At 36.5% G+C, this 22,399-nt stretch overlaps 1 protein-coding gene across 6 annotated transcripts in view; it reads left to right on the top strand.

Moving 5' to 3' along the window:
- FIGN (fidgetin, microtubule severing factor) overlaps window positions 1-22,399 on the top strand; it is a 126,674-nt gene that overhangs the window by 4,672 nt on the left and 99,603 nt on the right. The window contains exon 1 of one of the 6 annotated variants that reach the window (XM_070508002.1): window positions 17,226-17,663. The exons of the other annotated variants lie outside the window; for them this stretch is intronic. The gene's annotated coding sequence lies outside the window, so the exon portion shown is untranslated. Of the gene's footprint in view, window positions 1-17,225; window positions 17,664-22,399 lie in introns of those variants that run through there. 6 annotated transcript variants of the gene reach the window in all.

Here is a 22,399-nt window from a genome sequence, read left to right as displayed (position 1 = left end):
ATGTCTGAAATGAAAGAATCATAGCAGGGTAATAAAGTCTCATTGTTGTTTTCCTGGAAGAGAGTAAGACTTCTGTTTGGAAGCTGTTTGTGTGAGTTGACTTGCTTTTCTCTTCTAAAACGACGGTTTATAGGATCTCTTTAGAATTATTTCAGGAACCATCTTTTTTTGAAAACAGAATATTTTTCTTTCTCCTGACTGTACCGAATCAGTGAGATGCTTAAAATTGTCTCTGATATCTTCAGAGTGAAAACATAGAGTTTTTTCTTAGTTGTGTTAAAGACTGCTGAGGCTGAGTTTCCAGCACAGGGTTTTTTTCCCATAAATAGAAAATCTTTTCTGTTGTTTTTATTCATGTTAGGCAGGAACTTTGAAAACCTTTCCATAGGCAGGTACTTCTGATAGACATACAAGAGAGCAGAAATTTCATTAATTACTTTTAGATAATACACGAGTATGACCAGAGGGGAGGAAAGGAGTACTTCCAAGTCTGTAGAGAGACAATCTGTGATAGAACTTGACGTTTCTAAGACAGTTTAAAATATTAGGCACCTGAAAAGACAAATGAGTAATATCATTATAGGTCAATTATTTTTTTCCTGAGCTTCGGGTTGTCACCTTTTAGAATTTAATATTTTAGTTAGTTTATGCATGGAGCAGATCCCGAAAGTTTGTCTGCGACATTTTTGAGCATCTTCATCTCAAGGTGAGGACGGCTGTGCTAATGATGCCCTGTTTTTGTCTGTGAGTGTTTGGATGCCTCGAATGATTGCCTAATTAAGTAATCAGTTTTAATGGCCCCAAATCAGCAGAATTGCTAGGTGTATTGGAAACAATTGCAGGCTTTTATGTTTTGTACTTTCTAGTTTGTTCTAAGACCCTTGGTTTAACAGGAACGTTTGCTGCTTTGCCTTTGTCGGTATATTCTTGAGTACAGATTTCACAGACTACTTTTATAAAGTACCACATTTATTGTTACAGAGCTAATAAATTTAATTACCAGGAGTTTGATTTATAAATTTCTGATTGGGAGAATTGTTCTGCAGACATTTGTGTGAAATATTGATGTATGCTACTGATCGATAAGACTTGATTAATCAGCATATCTGCTTTTTTATCTTGAGTCATTGATAAATCAGAATAAACAAATGGCCCAGGAAACAATGCCATTTTCTTCCTTCATTTAAAAAGACTTAATATAATTGTCTCCTTCTTTTGGGATATGCAAGAACTAATGTTTTATTAAAATCAATTGAACTTAGAAATTATTTTTGGGTATTCCTTGGAAGACTGCGAGTCCAAAAATTATTCCATTTTTCAATTAACTCTCTCACACACACACACACACACACGGATTATAGCTAATTTTTTTGTCTATTAAAAAACGAAAGACTTTTTTTGAAAGACTGAAAATAAATGCCTGTTTAGCAAGTGCTTTTCAGGATTGGATTCGGTCATTTTTTTCCTTTTTTTTCTAAACTTGAATTTTTATCATTAACTTTTTCATTTAACTTCTGGGAGAAATTTCAAGCATAGCTGCTTTGAAGTGATTGCTGATTACTGATCCTTTTGATATTTTTGATGTTATCCTTTAAATGGCAGTTGTACTTGAGTGATGCTTACTATCAGAAATGAAGATAGTGGAAATAAGAGGTAGGCAAGAATATGGTAAAAATAAATTGTACCGATAAGTTTGAAGCAAATCAGAAGCAGGTGGGCATGTGAAGTTTCCTTAGGCATCACGGCCGTCTGCTCAGGAGCTTTGCCTCAGCACAGCACATGCGGACGGTACCTGTTGACGATGGTCTTAGCTGAGACACTGAGGCGGCAGAAAAGATAGGTGATCGGAAACCATCCAAACATGAGATATAATATGGCACTTTCTGTTAATAATATTTACATATTTCATGCCACAAATCTGCTTGTTGTCTTGTTACTTGAATATTGACATTTTGCTTAACATTGCATATGGTGGGCTCTTCTTTCAGGGTGTATTAGAAGCAGTGAATTCAAAGAGGAATTGCAATTCAGATGTATTTATGTTAAATACATGTATAAATGGATATGTTTGCGTATATTTGAGCTACTGTGACTTTCACAAAGCATTTCTAGTATTACTGCTTCCAATCATTTTTGAAACTGATACATCTTGTAAACAGAATGTATGATTTATTATATGAAGGCCCAAGGTTAAACTTTTTTTTACCCTGCAACCCAGCTTAAGCATTTGTATTTTTAGGTCAGAAAATTTTCTTTAGAAAGTATTTTTTTTATAATATTGGAAAATTTCCTCCTTGTTAGGATTTTGTTCTCATTTTCATATCATGAGTAGCTTTTATTAAAAGTTATTAGTGATATATAACTTATAAAAATGGTTTTCTTATTACAAAATCCATCGTGTAAATACCTATAAAACATAATGTTTTCTTTCCCCCAAATCTTAATGTTGGAAACCTCTTTCCCCAGTTCCTTTCCTATGAGTTTTGATTTCTGCTGGTAAATTTATATATTTATTCCACTCCACTTGTGGATATATTGCTGGCAAGAGAACAGAAACTGCATTTTACTTCACTCACCCCAAAAAAAATCTCTTTTTTTCCCCCCTGATTCAACTAATGTTTGCCTATTGTCAATTGGATGCTTTTTAAGCAACTGACAATTGATTAAATGCCATATACATATGACAGTAAACTCATCTGAGAATGAGTGACCTCTACTTTCATTGCTTTGGTTCCTGAGGAACTATCACTCATGGAAACAGCAACATTCAAAATAAAAATTTAAAAGTACCTAATGTGAAGGCATTGGTTTCCAGACGTTGCTGTAAACTCTTTGCCTTTCTTTTGATTTATTGTTCTTACTGTCAACACGCATCGTCACCTTCACCTAGGACTGGCTACATAATTTCTGGGGCGTGGTGCAAAATTAAAATGTGGGACACCTTGTTCACAAATTATTAAGAATTCAAGATAGCAATGTCAGAGCATTAAACCAAGTGCAGGGTCCTTCTGGGTGGGGGACCTTGGGCCTGTACAGGTCCCAGGGCAATAAAGCCGGCCCAGCCTTCCAGACCCACAAACTTTTACCGAGGGCCTGCTTTGTGGAAGTCACTGGGTTTCCTTCTTGGAGACTGACTGTTCCACAGTTATTCCATGTGTCTCTGCTTAAAGAAATACTAATGGTTGTCGAGTAAGAGAATCAATGAGAAAATGGACCATTAGGTATCTTCTGCTCTTTCTGTACATGAACTCGTGACTGAAATATTTTTTCCTTTATCTCACGTGGCCCTTTGCCTGATATCTGCTCTCAAATATCACAAGAATTTTTGTACAAATATTCTTAAAAGGAACTCTGGGTTTTGTAATTGTTTGCATGCAGGTACGTAGTTAAACGTGTATTCCTGAGGCACAGAATGATTGGAGTGGGAGGATTTCAGTGAGATTTGTAGTAAGACCTTGGGAGTTTGTCTGTTGCCACACCCCACCTTAGTTTCAAGCACAGGTAAAATAAGTATTTCAATCTAGAAGCCTAAATTATCTAAAAATATAGAAAATCCTGACCATTAAAGAAATAAAAGCACAATGCATTGAGTACCAATCAGGAAAAAAGGGCAAACACAAAAATAATTATCTTCTTATAATAGTAGCAAGTATTGATATTTTGACATTACGAAGTGGCATTGTAGCTATATAAACGTGTGGTGACAGCTGTGTTAAAGATGAAAAGTGACTCTTTCGTGCAGTTACGTTAACTTTGCAGTATGTTGTATTCAAACTGTGAACTTGGTTTCTGAACTTGAATTGGAATAACCTCCTTCTCCCTGAATAACGTAGTCACCCTCTGTGACTCCTTTCCCCTTTGGTTTGAATATTCTGTGTTATGGGTGGACAAAACATTTACATTGCTGCTTCCCAAGATACTTCTCAATGAGATCAAGCTTCATACCGAGATACCTAAAACTAAATTTTGAAGTCAAACAGCTTTTTCAAATCAAAACTGAGATATGATGGAATGTCCAGCAAGAAATGGATCTGAGTGCACTTGAAGTTGTACCATTTATTTTCAAAAGATATTTCTCACATCAGATGACTCTCCCAGGAAGGGAAATATCAAAGACGGTGGAAAAGTAACTATTCTTTTATGTAATCCAAGACTGGGGTGAGGGTGGGGGGCTTTAAAGATATTTCTGAGGAAGAAAAAAAAATTGAACTTATTTTGAATGCCTTGTTAGACTTCGTGGAGAGAAATGCTGTATATGAGACCTTCTAAGAAGAAAAATCTTTGCCTTGTGAAATAAGGCTTTGCTCTCTCAGCTGACATGTACTCTAATGAAAGGAGGCTTGAAAATAACTATTACAGCAGTGTCCCATTTAATTATAAATTCACCCCACAGTTTAGGAATCTTTTGCGTTTAAGGCATTGTAAACTTGAAATATTTTAATAGGTAATTAGGCACAATGCATACTTTTTAATGTTCTATGTCATATAACCTATCTACAAAATCTATGGTATAACTTAAATTGGGACCCTTCTTTTCCTACCTTACTCCTATCCTTTAGTAGGTTATATTTTCATATTAAATGTTTGGCTTTAAAAAGGATTAAACCAGGAATCTGGATAAACATGTGGCAATATAAGACATTGTTACGCCCCAAATCGCTGTTTTATTTCCCTTCTATTCACTTCTTCTCCCTTTCAAATTGAAGTTCAGGTTGTAAACTCTTTCTCTTAGATCATATACCTGAATGATGCTAAATTATAAATCTTAATTAGGTATGATTCACTGATTTTCATCTTACAAGATAATTGTCTGAGTAGGATAAAAGGTTCCCTTAAGATGGAAGGCATTTTCATTACAATTCCCATTTAAGATCAAACAAAGACCATTAAATAAACAGAGTACTATTATTCTTTTACCCTTAATAGTTAATACTTTTGAATTTAAATATGTGGATGAAGAAATAAGGATATGGATAGGGCAGTTGTACTATTTGCAAATTTTAAGTGCTTTTGATAAATCTTACTGCTAGGAATTACGTGGATCTAAAGGAATCTTTTAAATAAAAATTACGGTTTTGATTATCTAAATGGAATATGCTCTTGTGCATGTGCACAGATAGATTTCTTTGTGGAGGTATCGATGTCAGGGATGCTTTTGGTATTTCTTTATGAGTAATTAGGTTAACGGGGTTAGTTAGAAAATGTATCCTTTCCTGGAAAATGAAAAATTACATTCAAGCAGAGGTAAAAGAGTAGAACATATTCATGACTTTAAGTACTTAAAAAGATATTTTATGAGTCATTTTTGAGAATAATACCCAATATGTAACTTGTTAAGTATAATAGCCATTTTTACTTTTTAAAGCACATCTATATTAAAACTGACTTTCCACTCATGAGTCACAAATCTGGAGTCAATTTTAGGCCCAACTTATAAAAGATGTGGGTCTAATCCCTGGCCCGTACCGTGGTATCCTACGCCAAGAGTGTTGGTGCAAAGTTCTCCTTTAAAGAGAGATTTTCATTTGTATTATTCAGAAGATTAAGCAACATTTTTGAGGGGAATACTGATATGGCCCAAATGTAGACATGGGGACCCTGAATGGCCTGTATCCTTGTCTGACAAACTACAAGCAAAAAATATCACCAGATTTGGAATTTTGTATGCCTACATGAACAGTGCTTGTTCTTGTTATGGGAAGATTTTAAATGTACTAAGAATATAGTAAGTGTTCTCTAATTGGAAAAATATCTTTTATGTAATTCTAAGAATACCAATCAACTAATTATCAATATGAATTTACTTGTGCATGGTAAGATGATAGCACTGAACAATCTCATTCAGAAATAGATGTTTAGACCGAGCTAGTGTCCCTCTAGAAAAATTCTGTACATATGCAAAATCCCTTTTGGGGTTTCTTTTGCTTTTTTGAACATAGGTGTGAAATCTCTATCAATAATATTTAAGTAGTTAAAGTACAAATCTAATATTGAAAGTTCCTTATTATCCTTTGTTCTTTTGCTAAGTCCTCAGTGAATGCATACAATGTATTAACGCTTGTTTTGTTTGTTTTTTGATTTTTGTCTTGTTTTAGTATCAAAGTAAAAAGACCTTAAGAGGAAACTATTTTGTACTGTTTATTTTTAAAGATACCCAGTGAGAACAGTACAACAGTATAGATTTGTTCATAATGATTGGCAAAAATCCACAATTTTACCCCAATATAATTCTATTTTCTTGAAATCTACCCTACTGTACCAAAATGCTTCACGTGGGAGGTGTTGCTGATGTATAATTGCAATGCACGGGTGTCCCTGAATAGGTATATTTTTTATGTGTATGTATAATTTCTAACAGCCAACTCCGCAGGTGTCCTTATGCTTGGTGCCAGGAAGAAAAAGGTTTTCTTCCTACTTTGCTATTTGCAGACTCACCAGGAACCTTGCTGTCTCATCCATCCTCCTGCTGGGCTCCAGTCTTACCCATACCTCACGTACTGTTTTGAGGGACTGGGTTTTTGGTTTTGCTTTTTAGTATTTATCTGTAGGGCTGGCTATTACTTGATCATCTGGAAAGTCAGATTTCACTTGAGCTCCTGGAATATGATATTTAGATCAAGAGGAAGTAGCTTGAATTAAGAGGATATTGTGCTGCGTAGTGGGAGGAAAGTAGAGCAGCGTTTTTTGGCATGGCAGAAGGTGAAAGACAACTTGTAGGAATGGGGAAATAACTAAAGGGAAAAGAAATTAGGAGGTTTGTGAGGAAAGCTGAGGGTAATGACTGTTTTCATGTGACTGTTGTTGCTAAAAATGATATTGGCAATTAAAAAATTAAATCCTAATATAATTATGTGAGAAAACTGATCATTTATTAAGAATCAGTGACTAGTCCACATTAAATAGCACGAAGCACTATAATCTAAACAAATAAACAAATTATTTCTTTTTTAAAATGGAAGTTTCTATATCAAATCTTGAATATACACAATTTGCAGTCAGCCAAATTAAAAGAACTATTGCCCCTTTTTTCCACATAATTTGAAACAGTATGAAAAATACATATGCCTTTAAAGATGACTCGTATTACTCTTAGACTCTCTTTTCTGCCTAAACGTACTCAATTTGGTTAGGCCACAAATGAAGTTATAGAAGAAAATCCATTGAGGATTGAGGTATATCTTTTTGAAGGCTTCTTTTGGAAAATAATGCATTTATTTCTATTACACGAGTTCAAATCATTAAGGTAGATAGATGTATGATTTGATTTGATTTGAGCAAAGATTGATGATAAATTTTGTATCTAGTCTGTAAATGCTGGCTGTACCTTAATGACCAAAACCCAGACAAACGAACGAAGAAACTTGCCTAGCCGTACCTCAGACCAGTTGAATGGAAGTTTGGGGAATGACTGTCTTTTAAGCTCCTCCAGTGATTCTGATGTCAAATTGGGGTTGAGAACCACTTCTCTGAACCAAAAATTGATACATTTCATGAGATCTTAAACTTTCTGCTCTCTAAAAAATATTGTTCTTCTTGGTTTGAAGTCATGAAAGTAGAGCTATCTCTTCGGAATTGAATATCCTAACCACAGGCACTACACCTAGCTCACCATCTGGCCAAAGCTCCAAAACAATCTATTGAGAACCTTAAGAAGTTGCCACCATGCTGGTAAGAATACCTCAGGAAGGGGACAATGGTGAAGAAATTGTCAGAGAAGCCAACAGTCTATCATATTTGTGACCTTGGATAAGTTACTCAACGTCTCCGAGCCTCAGTTTACTATTTTATAAAAGGAGAGTTGATCCAATGATGATTAAGATTTTTTCCAGTTCTGTATAGTCCATGACCGCTTCGTCATGGACTAGTGAGCTTGAGTAACTTGGAACATTGCTAGTGGCCAATGGCTGATGAAACAGATTTTTTATTTCTCTTTAAGAAGCTCCAGAAATTGTCTTGGAAACAAAGAAGGAAACTCAAGGACCATGTATCACTCTGTTAAGCCCTTCAGGTTGGATGGTAACCATTCATTAAATATGCTTACCAATTGGCTACAAGCAAATGTGTCAGCAATTCTAATATGTTGAGAGTTGGTGAGTATTTGTTAGCCAATGGGTTTTCCCTGTAAAAGCTATGAATAGATTGACAAGCAGATTAATTCAAGCAGTAGCGGAGTTAGGGACTTCAAATCTTTTAAAATATATATATAAATTATAGAGCAGTATGAAAGTTGGAACTTAATCAAACTGGAAGCAATTCCATCTTCCCTCCACTTTATCCCTAGTCTTTGTTTATCTTCTTTTTACTCTCCTGAATGCTCTTTTCCACCTGTTGAAATCCTACCAGGACTTTGATGTCTAGCTTAAATGTCACATCATCTATGAAAACTTGCTTGAGCCACCCTGATCGGGATCCATTTTGACACCTACTTCATATTCCCTAGGCACTTTTTAAAAAATCTCCTTTTGATCATTTGCCATCATTTTTCTTCTACTATAGTTTACTGGGAATTTGTCTTTCTCATTTATGAAATTGTAAACTCCTTGAGAGCCGACCACATCTAATTCATTTTTCTATTTTTAATTTCCTCAGTGTGCCTGTACAGTGTGAGACCTATAGTAAGTGTTTGATAAATGTCTGATGAATTGAATTGATAAAAGTGTAGGAGACTGTCACTTGGTTAATCTTTTATTAATCTTACTTTTAAAAAATTGGAGGATACTTTTAAAAATATTTAAAGAACAGATATATTAAAATTGTGTATTTCATTAAAAAAATGAAATTTCTATATTCTTCATGTAATTTAATTACCAAAGAAAGACTTTATAACCCTGAAAAATAGTTTTAGAATTATATACCTAAAAATGAGCATACAGGCATTTATTCTACTTTTGTATCTCTGGATAGGAGAGCATTTAAACTATTTTATAAAAACAGAACATTATAAGGCTATCTTTAAAAATCTTACAAAATGAAAATCTGTAGCCTATTTTGATTATAGACAGCAATGAATGGCTTCAAATCGCTGTGCTCTACATATTTAATTTTTTCCCCTGTGTGTTTGCAGTTGGAAAAATTTGAGGGTACAAAATCATAAAATATTAGACTAGGAGACTTCCAAATCAACTTCTTGCCAGCATAGGGTTGATTGACAGTTGGTTATTCAGCCTTTGGTTGAACATGGAAACCAGTGCCTCCTAAGGCATTTCTTTCTATTTTGTCTTTTCTCCGATTAATAGGCAGTATGCAAATATGTGCCCCAACGGTACTCCAAAAAGATTTCTTTGGGAATATGATGGTACTTTTAGGGTGATAAGATGTGAGATGCCAACTAGTTGATCTGCAGTTGATGTGATAACTTTCACTGACTCTGTAGATTGTGAATATCTTTGGTTAATATTTTAACTGCATATTTTTGTTCTATATTTAGTGTTTGACACTGTTAATTTATTTTGCACTAAATACTAGGCAGTAAACAATTTTCTGTGGTTACACCCAATGACCTTGTCTTCTAGTGGTTCAACTGCATTACCAGTTGGGTTTGTGTGTGTGTGTGGAGTAGTCAGTTTCTTTCTCAGACCTGTCACCACTGTTACAACAAATAACATCGCAAAATTTCCTAAGGGAAATTCAATTTGATGAAATGTTGAAATTATAATGAGTTAGTCAACAGTATTTTACAAGGTTTCTATTTTATATTTGTGTATTTGAACCTAAAGATAGATGTACCAGAGAAAGGCACTTGTTCACATTGCTTCATGAAAGAACTCAGAAAAACAAAGGTTCTATTGTCATTCTTTTAAAAACACAATTTTGCTAAGAAAACTTATAACCTCTACTGAAAGCTCACCAGTTTCTCCCAGTTTGGGCTCTTCAGATCTGAAAAGTTCTACATGCTGTCTTATCACTTCGTATTGAAATCTAGGTTGATCTCATACACCTTATTGTGGAAGAAAATATCTGCAGTGTTGATTGTTGAACCTGGATTATGATGAAGATATGCCATTAAGTGAACTACTGTGGACAAACATTGCTTAGTTAATGGCATGGAAACACGGCATCTTCAGCAAAGAGGTTTGATAGTAAAGAAGGATAGTACATTGTAGGTAGAATAATAAAGATGGGGAAAAAAATGTTAGAAGTAGCAAAAGCATTATTGCACTTTGAATACAACAATCTATTTAGTTCCTTGGTTGAATCAGCTCGTCTGGTTTTCTGGAAACCATTCAGTAAACTTCAAGCCAATTAAAATTGCTCAAATATAAGTTAAAATCCCTGAGACTGAGAGTAACAACTATGAATTGTAAAGCCTTTTGATGATGGCTTGCCAACAACCAAATTAAATCAAGGGAAGATTTAAATGCATGGGCTTAAAAATCTACCTGGTTTATAATCAGGAAGTTTTGGGGTGTTAAACTAAATAAATAAAAATATCCAGGCAGATTCTTCACACCTAAAATGTCAGCCATTATTCCTTTAGTCCTCTTCATGGAGGAAAATTGGATGATTCCCTAGAGAGAGTAGTAATGGAAGTTGGTGGTCACAAAATATGAGCCATGATTAAAAGTCAGTGGTCAATAGTTTATTTTGCTGTCCTTTTTTTTTCCCCCTTGCCCTCATAAGCATAGTTGAGAGCTGTCAGTAATTGAATTTTTTGTTAGGTCTAGACACAGCAGTTCTTGAAGAATATGAAGCTGTATTTTTCCTCTTGGCTTAAAATATGAAATGAAACATAAAATTATTTCAAGTGAATACAGCTATGTGTGTGGGTGTGAGTGAGTGTGTGTGTGTGTGTGTGTGTGTGTGTGTGTGTGTGTGTAGAGCAACCTGTGAAACATGACAGCATTGATAGCTCGTTCGTTCTGAACGAGCCAGTTGGTAGCTTCATACAAGCACCATCTAAGAGAGCCAATTTAAATCTCACTCCAGATTAATGAAGTGGCTCAGGTCTTTCTGGGAGGTGGCCCTTATTTGTCCCTTAGGAGATAGGTTTGGCATGATATTCAGTTGAAGATTCAGTCAACAAGATTTATGAGAAATTAGTTAAAACTGAAATTGAAAATGGACATTGAGGTAGCGTTCACTCTAAAATGGCTTGAATATATTTGTCATCTGTGCATAAAGAGGATTTTTTGGATGGATTTCATTGATTAGGATAAACACTAATCACAAATAGACAACTTAAAGTTTGCTTTCTGGATATGATTGTTTTCCTTGAGTGACCACGCCTTCTTTTAGCACTCTGTCTTTGTCCAGGGTTTGGTTTAGTCATACATATGTCCTTGAAGGACTGTAGCATCTTTCACAAGATTTTGTACAAGTGAAATCAGATACCAGTTTTTATTGCAGAACCGAGCCTACAAATGTTTCTCTTTAAAGACATTTTTAATAGAAACAGTAAGGTATAAATCATTTAAGCAATTACCTGGACATTGTGGAAATGGGGCTTGGCTTGTTCTGTAGCCCCAGATGTTTCCAGATTCCAGTAATAACCTGGTCCAGATATTTACAGCTTAATTTTCTGTGCATGTGCACTTGTCCACAAATGGCTCCTATTTCCCATTTTCTGTTGGACAACTGGGCCACTTAGAGCAAAGAAAGTGATTTCAGCTTGGGTGATGACAAACATTAATGGTTATAATAAGTTGCTTCTAGAAACTTTGATCACTTTAAAAAATATAGAGGCTAAATCTTAGAGGATTTTATACTAAGAAATAAAATAAATTATTCAAATGGCATTTTCCTTTATGGATGGGGAGGGGGCAAGTAACCCCTCCCATCCCTCAAAATTATATTTAGTCTTGATATACTATGTGATAAGAGTGATTTTTTTTTAATGTGTCTTCTAGCACTGGTTGGGTTATCATGCAGGCTGCTAGTTTTCTTTGCATCACTGCACCACAGTTTTTCGTGTTCTTACTAGAAACTAAACAAATGGAAAATAATGATTTGTAACCATCTGCTGTGCAGAAATTTCACATATAAGCAGTTAACTCTATTTTATAAAACAAGACCAAATGAGTGAGTTATACTGTTGCCAGTAAATAGCAACATGCAGTAGACCTGCTTTTGGACAAAGCAGGAGCATAGGGAGCCAGCATTTCATTATGGGAAGTCAGTTGGTTGGGCTATGGGGCTGAATGTGCCCAGGCATTTATGTGTGTGTTTGTACATGTGTGCCTGTGTCTGTGTATGTCCTGCATATGTGAAGAGAATGGTTGTGTCCTCTCTGCCTGCTCCTTGTGTCTCCATTCTTGCCCCCATAATTCCAATCAAGTAAATCAGAGTAATGTAAATGCAGATAACTCAATTCGATCACATCATCCTAAATGTTTTTATTTGCTTAAAAAATAAAGTCAAAATCCATAAAGCCATACAGAATAAAGATTTGTAAAACTATGTAGGTTTCAGATCGGAGTCATGGTTTCCTAAGCCGTACGTATTACAATGACTAGCGGCTAGCCAATTTAGCTTTAAATCATTCTCTTGTCTTATCCTCTGCCTAAAGAATACCTTAACTGGAAATCGGATTGGGTATATATCCAAAAGCTATTGACAGGCAATGATTATTCATGTAGTTGCTGTTGAAGTATGGAGTCTGTATTGAGGGAGGACATAGAATAGAATAGACAGAGGTAAGTGGTTACAAAGAATTTATTCAAATGGACCAGGTAAGGCCTGATTTTATAGTTGGCCGTGTAATCAATCAGTCAATCTCTCTCCCTTTCCCCCTCTCTCTCTCAAATCTGATTAGTCTATCAATGTACTCAGATGCTCAAAACATACATATTCTCTCTAACTTTCACTTATTTGATAGTGGGATTTTGCCATACAGCAAGAAAAGTTGTTTAAAATGGGCAGTATATTGAGTTCAAAGGACCCATACAGTTCATAAATTCTCTGGTGTCTACTGGATTTTTCATCAGGGAGACTTCCAATAAAAATGATCTATTTTAGAAATAATATTGTTTAGTAGGTTGAAATGTGGTGTAATAAAATTAGACCTTCAGTCTTCTAAAGTTACTACTTAGATGGCACCCTTGGGATGGTAAAATGGCTGTATAAGCAGATGAATCAGACAGTTCCACTGATGGGTACATTTGTCAGTCTCTGTTACAGATATAATATATTCTTATATCTGTAATCCTGACACTGTTACATCCAAATGAAATCAACATGAGGTTGTCATCTTTAAGCAAATATGTTAAGTGTTGTCTTTTGTGCTTTGGATTTGAAAGAAAGGGGCCCAGGGGAGGCAGCATCATGCAAATGGAACAAATCCCATTTCTTCTGAGCTGTGCTGTTTTTCCCCTCCATGGCAGCTGGCTATGTTATCTTTGTGTGTTTCTCTGAGTGCTGACAATTCTTTCAGTGATCTAAGTTAGGGCACATTAGAAAGTGGAAGCAGCTGTCTGTCGCTATACTGAGAGACGTGTTTGCTCTACTGCAAAGATGAAGGACCATGAATCCTTGACACACTCCCCCCCTCCCCCCTGTACTTTCCAACATGATCAACATTCAGACGCACAGATTGTCTGCTTGGACAGTTTTTTGTTCTGACTGACAGCATCTGGCATAGACAAATTTAAAAATACATAGAATGCCATGCTTGGAATTGGAACATCCCTTCTTTATTAATCTTCTCATTTAAACCATTCATTTACATTTCAAGAAAGGTTACAGCTTGATATGGTTGAAACGTTGATTTTTAAATGAATAACCTTCTAATGAAATGTCTTGAATGAGTACCAAGCAGCTAGTGTTCATTAAAAATTACACCCGATTAACACGGCCTTGAAAGCCTGAGAGGAAAGGGATTTCTTATTGTTTTAATCCACAATGCAATCCAGTGTTTACCTTTCTGGCACAAAGCGAATAGAAATGATGCCTGTACTCGCAACACTTCTGATATTGAACACAACTATGATATCGCCCTTAAGCCGACAAAACACTTGGCCTTGTTTAATCAGCTTTCTTTCCCTCAGAAAACCCCCAGAGGTGTTAAAAAAAATTTTAAACATCACCAAAATATGCCTCTTACACATCCTCAGTTCTCTCCATGCCCACCCCTCCCCCACCCCAAAATACTATGTCTCTATGCCCAAATCAGCAAAAAAAAAAAAAGCTTACATGTTTTCAGATGGAAAAGTGGTCAAGCACACTTTTAGATTAAGCATTCCCTCTGACCCCAGGATGGTAGATCCACTTTTATTTGTCTGCATTACTTTAGTAATAAAACATAACAGTGCAAAAATTGCTCTCTTTCTCTGCCTCACATCACCCCAGCACACACTCACATTTCTTATCCATTTTCAATTCCACAGCCAACCTTAGCAACATGCTTGTCTAGCATTTATGTAAAAATAATATGAAAATTGGCCATATCAGTCCGTCTGTGGACTTTGAGTCCAGGGGTGTGATGTGGGAAGGAAAACCTTCCTTTTATCATACGTTTTAGACTTTTCGTATCACTACAGATTTCACCTGTAACTACCCAACTGCAAATGTGGCTACAGTAGTTCTAAGGGGTGTGTGGAGGCGGTGGGGGGCGGGCGGTGCAGAATTATAATTTAAAAAAAAAGAACTGTTCGAGTGCTGGGTATTAAATATGTAAAGCCAGCATGCTGGTTAACTTGGAAAAATAGGCTTCAGCGAGAAGTTCAGTGAACAGTTGTAGGCAGAAGAGGTGATGTATTTTTTCCGCATGTGTAAGAGGTCATTTGCTTTAGGATAAATTTTGACGTATTTCAGAAAGAAAGAGATGCTGAAATAAAAATGAAAACAGATTACAGCTCCCTATCAAGGGCACTTTTACGTTCTTGAATATGAGAGGGGAAAAGGACATGTTTTTATTCCATGGATTATATATTATTTTTAAATTTTGCTAATTTGTGTATTGTGAATTTATTTCATTTAAACTGTTCCTTTAAACAAAATAACTCTTGGAAATTGACATTTTCTTTGAATCTGGAATCAGATTTTCCCTCCAGCCCTCGACCCAGTTCTGGGCTCTGGAAATTTAGCGTAGACACTGGTTGCTGTTTCTCTTTTCTTTTCTTTTTTCTCAAGAAGCTAATGGCAGGAAATCAAATCCGAGTAGATCTAGTTCCAGCGTTTTGATTGCCAGCAAATGTTTTATAATCAACATTTTAAATATAAATTACTTGATTATTTTCCATTTTGATTTTTTTTAATGACCAGGTTTTAAAGGTAGTGCCAGTGTACATCTGTAAGCAAACTGGGAATGGGTTAGAGTACAGAATTCCCTGGTGTAAAAAGCCAGGTTTCGCAGTAATGCTTTTAATCTGGACTTGTAGAGGATTCTGGAGCGTCCATAGATCTGCTCCAGTAATTACCATACCCCAAGTGGCACTGGAAGAAACATTTGCCTAAAAACTTGATGTCTTCATTACGCTGTTTACATTTTAATTAGAAACATGAAAATTACTGATTCATACAGACAACTATAGTTTAAGTGGTTTCGTTCACCATCCAATAAATCATAAGAAAAAAAAGCAACAACCCACAGTTGGCATAAATAGTTTACTAGGAATCATTCATGGGAATAATGTGTTGGCACTATAAGCTGCTTAAAATATGTTTTTATTTTACCAGAGGTAGAATTTGCATATAAATTAGAGAATGGCATTTTAAGTTGACAGTCATTTATGCAGAATACCACCCACATGCAAATACATATATGGGTGTATGTGTATACTTTCTATGAGTTTATAGGGTTTTGCAGTATTGTGGATGTGGATTTATACCAAGCCCAGTTTATCAGTTTTTAAATTGCATGTCCTCTTTTAAGTCCCTTCAGAAATGCTGTGGGTGTTCTAAATATGCATATCCACACACGTCTTTTAGCTGTTGGGCAATATCAACTTGCAATCAGGAAAAATGTTTATTTCTTGCGTGGATGTGTCTCGAGAAAGAGTTGCTGTTGCATTGCTCATTCACTCCCTCTTTCCTCTCTCTTCCATTCTCCCCTAACTTTCGCATGTACCTGTCAATGCTTGGGCCCTAAAATTGCTCCCACTCGGAGCGGCTGGACACAAGCAGGGTGGCTGTCAGAGTCCATTCCTGAGTCAGCAGCATGTCCGTTGCCTGAATCTTGCGACAGTCACTCATCCAGTTTTCTCCTCCCCAGGGGACAAGTGTCCTCCTCATCAGCGAGGAGGACTGACCCTTCTGTCTGCCATGCTCAAAATCCCGAATCTCCCCATTTCGGCGTGTGAGTTCAAATCCCCCCTCCTGCAGGCAGGGCTGGGACTCCAGCTAATGACTCCGAGATGCAGAGGGTCAGCGCACTGGTGAGCTGGAGTACGGAGGCATTGTGTGAGCCAAGTTGTACATTTTTCCCATAACTGGACTCCTCTCCTTCCCCTCCCTTCCCCCTCCCCTCCCAAACCCTTTATTATAGATCAATATTATGCAAAAATGAACCAGGAATAGCCACGGCCATTAAAAGCCATTTTTCTTTTCTTGATGTTTGTTGGAAAGTTATTGCCATGGCTGAAGGCGGCTCTGTTGTTATTTTTTGGTGGTTTATTGTTTTTTGGTTGAACTGAAGCGTACAGTGAGTGAACATTTACATTATCTCACTGTAAAGTTACAGTTCACATTTTAGGTCCATGTTTATTTTGCATTTCAGGCCCATGGGCTATAGGTAAAAATCAATTTTAAAAATGTTACGTAGGAGGAAGAGTCTCCCATAGGTGTTTTACTTGAAATGCTACAGCAGTCATTGTTTTAAACTTTGGAATGGGAGTGTATTACCTTGAAACTCCTGCTAACGGCATGATGGGATTTCTGGGAATGAGAGGGAGTCAGATGAATTCTCATGAAGTGGCTTTAGATGATAAATTTTGTGCTTCATCTCTGCGTCTTTTGGTTTGTCTTTTTTAAAGTTCTAGGGAATTGCCAAAGTTTGAAGATGCTAATCAGTTATTTTGAGTTGCCTGCAAAATTTTAGATGTTAGTGAGAAGTTGCCAGGATCATTTTTCATGGTAATTGTGGTAATTGGTCTAGGTAATCAGACCAGGACTTTTAAAAACAGTTATTAGGTGCTTTGCATCTCCCAGGCAGAGTTCCTGAGCATGTTAGTTAGGGTTATAGCAAATTCACAGGCATATGCTCATTGGTTTGTTTTGCATTGCCTCTTTTTTTCTGGGGGTGGGGGCAGGCCCGGCACTTACTAGGTCTCTGTACTTCCTAGATGTGATTACACACAACAGTCGTCATCCGTACGGACAGAAACATGCCGCTTCCTTGTCCACATGGCAAAATTCTAATAGTTCTGTGCTGTCTGGTAAATCCTGTCTGCTTTATGCAGTGTGGCCCGAAACAGTTGTGTGGTGAGGGAATGCTGGCTGCTGGCCAGCCATTGACTATAAAATCCTGGGTACCTGAGAGCTTATCAGTTCTTTTGCTTTGTAAAAGAAAAAAGTGATGAAAATGTTGGTAAACTGCCATGAAGGTTTAAGGCTGCTGGAACAAGGAGCCGTGTAATCAGATTGGAAAATGGAGCTTGAGATTCTCTGCATGGAGAGCAGCCGTCTGTGGACCCCGTGAGCCGCTGAGCAAGTGCCCGAGCTGACCACTTTGTTAGCAAATCAGCTTGTTTGCTGCAGCAGCAGGGTGGAAAAGACCAGAGCCTGTGATGGTATGTAACGGAGGGAGAGCTCTTGCGTGGCACAATCTAATCAGCTTGCAATTAGCTCAGGCTCTACAGTCACCTTCTTAATTTTCTTCTTTCCCCCCTCTTTGTGTGAATATTGTGCACTTTAAACAATTAAGTAAGGGAAGTAATTCTTCAAGCAAATCAAAGCCATCCTTTAATTTTATCACCCTGCTGAAAAAGTATCAGGTGCTCCACTGGTCTTCATCAGACGCTGGAAATTCGCGGACTCACTGTAGCATAGAGAGGGGCTTTAGCCGACTGATTTTTAAGATAATCCTTCACATATCTTGGCAAGGGGGGGAGAAAACGGTACATCCTCTAAACTAGCATTGAAGCTAAAATTAATGGGAGGTGGCATTATAAGTGCCTTTTGGTTCATATACAGTGGTGAATCTATTTTATATTTTTAATAACCAGAGGCAGGCTGTGTGTGTGTGTGTGTGTGTGTGTGAATGAGAGAGATCTGTGTGTGTATATCTCATATATAAAAGCCTTTATGCTGCTGTTTATTTAGGCATTTCTGTACAGCACCTTTCTGAAGGCTCTGGTGACACAGCCACTTGTCCTGATAATTCCACTACTTCACCTTTAGCCAACTTGATTCACTAAGGTTTAAAAGAACGACGATATCCTTGCTGATCATATGTATTACTTGTTAATCCTTTAAAATAAAATTCAGATCATGTGGGGGAGAGGTGAGAAGAGCAGAGCATAGGTTTGCAAAATTGGTGTAATAGTTTTACATTTTACTTAATTCAAGGACAGCGACTTCTGAAATGCTACCTTAAAAAGACACCTACTTATCAAAATAAAATAAATAAATCTTCTAATAATATTACTTCTGCTACCTTGTATCAATTTTCCTTTTCTAGAAAGCTTTGGCTAAAATATTATTCATGTGCATGGCTCTCTAATCAGATATATTTTACAGTGTGTTTGTTGTGAGATGGAAAAGGGGCATTATTTCATGAATGTTTACTTTAGAAAGCAGCACAGAGAATGATGATTTGAATTTGCTTTTAATGGTTATTAAAGAATTGATTAGAGTATTTTAAGTGATTTTGCTCCAAAATAATCGATTCCTTTCTCAGGGTTGTTTGTGCTAATAAAAATGAACATAGTCTTATTATTATTGATATTCCATTACATTAATATCATAATTGAATTCTCTCCATGTTGTCAACGTAAGAATTTATTTGTCTTTATTAAATGACACAATACTACTAATAAACTCTGTCTTATTTTTGCCTTCAGCAAAAAATCTCGCAGTTTATAACCAATCATTTGGACTCAGAGGTTTTTATTTTTTTTAACAAACAATTCAAAAAGTTTAACTGTTCCTGTGTTAATGCTGTGTGAAGGATAGCATGACTTCTGTTTTTCTATACTTACTTGATTATATATGTCTTATTTTTGTATTTGAAGGAATGAATCCAGTTTGATTGAAAATGAGAATAGTTAACATAAAGTGCATTTAAAATTAGGTAAGCTTCCAAGTTTCCCTCAGGGTTTTGTTGGTGTGGCATCAATGTGTCCTTTTTTCGTGTTTTGAACTTTTTTGTTTTTAATTAAAAAAATAGAATAAAAGAAACATGCATCACCCGCACACATCTTATGCTGCAAAGATTCACTTTATATTCTTTTAGAGGACAAACTCCATTAGATATGCACTTACTGTACGTTGGATTGTAAATCTTACAATTTAATGGTAATTCAGTGAGCAGTTATTGCTTCAGTGGCCTTTTTTCTTTCTTTTTTGTCCCATCTCACTTGTGAAATAGGGTTACCCTTTACAAGTGTCACATCCATAGATTCATCTTTTGTACTTTGTAGTTGTTCCTGGTGCATCATTCTTAAGTTAAAAAAAAAAAAGCAAAGCGATGGAGGAACCATGTGGTGGGTGAGGAGTGTGTGTGTGTGTGTACGGGGCGGGGAGGGCTGTAGAAGGAGGGGTTTCATGCTTATACTCGAGACAGAGACAGAGACCCAGAAAGATGCAGGAACTCTAGCAACAGAATAACCAGGAGCGTTAGCATCAGTCTCACAGATTCATCTCTTTTTCTAAATATGCATTTCCTCTAACCTCATTCTCAATCTAATGTTCAGTTTTCCATAACAGATTGCATTCTGCACTTGAATTCCTGGAAGTAGAAATGGTATGTGGTTGGTACAAGTCTCTTTGCCTTGCTTACACTGTTAATATTCTTATCCTTTTTGGACATTGAAATACTTTTTTTTTTTGTAGAAACAATATACACATTCATAAAGAAATTATAAAGGGATTCTCCTTTTGAAGATAATGAGTTCTTTTCAGGAACTGCAGGTTACATGGCGCACAAATGAGCTCTAAGTGGGGGGATTTCAAGTCCTGCTCCAGCATTTAATTTCTTGAGGAAAGGAGTTCAGTTCAAGGTTAGCCTGTTATTGTGGCACTGGCAACTACTTCTCGCGTCCCCGTTCTTCTGCCAGCAGTACTGCACAAAAGGCAGTCATTTTTATTTAATACGTAGGGAGGTATTAATCACTGCAGTATTTTCTTGCAAAAATTTATCTTATCATATTCATTGTTTCACTACCCATGACAATAATAGGTGTTTAATTACTCAATAAGAGCCGTTTATAGATTCCATTTTTCCTGTGTGCTGGACAAATGGTATTGATTTTGTACTTTGATGCAACATGAAACTGTATTAAACACAATTAGAATTCCAAGGCTGGTAAAATGTACATTTGTTATGGTAACTGGACTTGCTCTGAGAAGCGGCAAGCGTCTTCTTATCCAGGCAGTGCCTTTCGTGTAAAAAGGATATTTGATTTTATTGCAGTTCTGTGGTTAAAAACGAATGCTCTTTCTTTTCTCTCATGGTGTGTGTGTGTACACATGCATGTGCACAAGTGTGTACATTTTTGTTTTAGTGAAGCAAGAAAGAGTTTGTATAAAATGAAAAGATTTGAAAAGGATGGTTCTTTGTAGTCGGACAAACCATTGTGTACAGGTGAACGCTGACTCCGTGTAATCTTGTAATTGTGTCTCTTTGGCTAATGCTCTAGGTCTTTATTTTACCAACAAATAAGTTATTACCTGGGGTGAGGGTGGGAACCGTACAAGATGAAATTGTAACTTCATCTCATGCAGGATTCTGGTTTACTCCCTTTGAAGGTGATGAGGAAGACCTCCAAATCCCTACTATGTCATAAGTTAAACATTGGGTTTTGTTAAAATTGGCACTAAGTAAAACCTTTCATTTAGCTGACACTATTATGTCACAGTCAGGCAGCACAAAATCTTGCACAGAACGAAACTCAATTCTGTTTGCCAGCAGTCGTGCAAGTCTGCCTGGGTAGTGCTTTACCTTGCTTTTCACAAACATATTTCTACCTGCATTTGGTACATCCAAAACCATAATTTGAGAAGACTCTCTTGTTGGTCGGTGTGTTAATTGCCTGTGATTTTCAGCTCCTTACAGATTTATTTCCTGTGGAGGAAGGTCATTTAGCTTTACCAAAATAAAAAGCAAAATAAACCAAGGACAGACCGGAGTTGCTTAATCTTCATATTTTTCACTAGTGGGTAACTTGTATCCTTGCTAAATCTTACTTTGTCTGTCTTTCGAAGGACCATAGATCTCCAGGCTGAAATTTCTCAGTTTTGAAGCGTTGTATGGATGAGTACCTTTATCCCTAAAAACGGGAGGTTGCTCATTGACACAACTGCTTTCTGCATCAGGAGGGTATTTTCTTTGCCAGAACTCTGATGATAACTACTGGAACATTAATTGATATCACTACTTTGGCATCGAATTTTAAAAATTTATGTAGCAGGCACAAAACTTTAGGGAAAATTTTACAAATACTTATCATTTGCTTCATAGTACAGAAACAGTCACCATCAATTGTTGATTAGTTTTAATTGACCATTTCTTATTCAGTTAATATTTGTATAGTTATTTTCCTTATGGGCTATTATATGACAGCGTATGTTAACATTTGTAAAGCAATGAGAAAATAAATATAAATAACAGTGTACATCTGGGTAAGGTATTTCTTTTGTTTCCTGGAGTTTCCAAGAGTGAGAGAAAAAATAAAAGTGATCGGTCTGCCCATTAGAAAACACTTTTCTATTTTTTTGTTCGTAGATATGGGAAGAAAAGCCAACTTTCATTCCGGAAGCATGGGTTATATGTTTATTTTGCTTTATTGGAGCTGGGCAGATACCAACATGAGGGAGCTTCTCTGGTGATGGCATCTGAGGTCTGCAAAGTCTTGTGCAGATAGATCCTCGATTACACAGCAGATCGCTTCTTGGGCTCCTAACAGCTGAGTGGCGAGTTCTGTAGCTTGTAACATAGGATCACGCTTCAATGAGGATTTAAACAACTCTAGAAATTTCCAAGCTTTTGGCCTTTCTCCTAGATCTGAAACTAAGGTCCCCTTGATTTTCAACCTGAGTCCTTCATAGGTCCCTGGCGATTTGTTTGCATCTTTTCCAAATGAACTGTTTTGTGCTTTATATTTCTGCTATATGTATCATTTAATTATTGTATAAAGTGAATGTAGGTTCCATTAAGTGAAGGATGATCACATGTGATTAGCTAGTTGTAAAGAGGATTGCATAAAGAATTGGTATGGAGGCTGTTTTATGGCTAAATAGGACTTTTTAGGAAGGCTTTCGTTGCAAAGAGGACGGTCTCGATTGCTCAGGAATGTCTGGGCTTGGA

The sequence above is a fragment of the Equus asinus genome, chromosome 4 (genome assembly GCF_041296235.1).
Source record: "Equus asinus isolate D_3611 breed Donkey chromosome 4, EquAss-T2T_v2, whole genome shotgun sequence".
Taxonomy (NCBI): domain Eukaryota; kingdom Metazoa; phylum Chordata; class Mammalia; order Perissodactyla; family Equidae; genus Equus; species Equus asinus.
Note: the sequence above shows the minus strand (reverse complement) of the source record. Positions and strands in the feature narration are given on the sequence as shown.